Raw genomic sequence first — 1,525 nt, 5'->3', positions numbered from 1 at the left:
AAGGTGCCCGAGTCTTGCCTCAGGTCATGATCTCGGGGTTCTTGAATTTCAGCCCCCACATATTCTCTCCCTCCCTACCCCCCTCTCTCCCACTCACTCACTCAACTGGAACGAATGCATACATAATAAGTAAATAAATGTATATGTGTGTGTACACTTCAGCGGGCTCTTAGTCTACTACTCACAAAGCTATGGGACCATCACTGTTCATTCCAAACTATTTCCATCACCTCAAAGAGAAAGAAACCCCACGCCCCCCTCTTCCTCCCCCCCCCCCCCAAGTACCTTCGACACTGACTCGAGGTTTCTCAACAGCCTTGCAAGCCCTGCAATGTTTCCAAACACTGGTGCTCCCCAACCCCCCCCCCCCCCCCCCCCGTCAAAGAACTCCCCTAATTCAGGCACTTCCGGGTTGTTCCAACACCTGGAACGGCGGGGGGGGGGGGGGAGGGGAGACCGCTGTGTTGGGGGGGGGGGGCGGCACGGGACACAGAAGCACTCTGAATCCCCTTCCCTTTGCCTCTCTTCCATCTGGGGTTTCCTGAGGTGTATCCTTTGACGCCATCACTCATCTATGAGAAATGAGAAAAAGAGGACCGAACGTGGCTAGATCGTTTTCGATAGCCTGATACGCATACCCACACGCACGCCAAAAGAAACGAAAATTGCGATCCGCTGGAAGGTCAAACGACGGCAGAGTGGTGCAACTAATGACGCTACACTCACACGATACGAGAGAATGCGGCTGTTACAGATTATGTTGGCAGAGAGGTTTTCGTAGCACGGGAATCCGCTTGTGGTGTTCCGATACTTCATGACCAGCGGTGGGAAACCTTCTACGTAGGGTGAGCTCTCTTATAGCCGAAGACACCAAATCATCATTTCAAAGGCTACGGGTGGTGAAATCGCTCTGGCTTGCAACTTCTTAACCCCCTATGTTGTTCTCCATGATTGCATTTCAGCTTCCTCCCTTATCCGAGCCAACGACCCTACCTGGTTTTTAGGTATTTATTTGTTTTTAAAGAGGTTAAGTACGACATTGGGTCCTAAACGGAGGCAGAGCTTTGGCTACTGGTCTCCGAAACGATGATTGTCTCTATATTTGTATGGATCTGCCTAACTTTTGCCTCTCACGCCTTTCCTCTCGCTGCATAACATCTTAAGATGAAGGGAGCCCGCTCAGGTGGGACCGCCGCTTGTGGAAAACGTCATCAGGGCAAAATAGTGAAAGCAGCGTCGATCAAGAATATGTTGCGGGTTACACACACATTCCCGTTTCATCCCCACCCCCCATCGATCAATCACTTACTCCCCTTTGATGCCATGTTTTGTTTATTCCTGTATTTATGGATGGGTTTTCAAAGATTTTATTGTAAGTAAGCGCTACATCCAGCGTGGGACTCGAACTCGCAACCCACGAGATACAGTTGCACGATCCACCACCTGTGCCCACCAGGTACCCTGATGCCACGTTTTCTTTCTTTGCCTCCCTGCCGGCTGGCCTGCCTCCCTCCCGGCCGGCCGG

The sequence above is a fragment of the Prionailurus bengalensis genome, chromosome E1 (assembly GCF_016509475.1).
Source record: "Prionailurus bengalensis isolate Pbe53 chromosome E1, Fcat_Pben_1.1_paternal_pri, whole genome shotgun sequence".
Taxonomy (NCBI): Eukaryota; Metazoa; Chordata; class Mammalia; order Carnivora; family Felidae; genus Prionailurus; species Prionailurus bengalensis.
Note: the sequence above shows the minus strand (reverse complement) of the source record.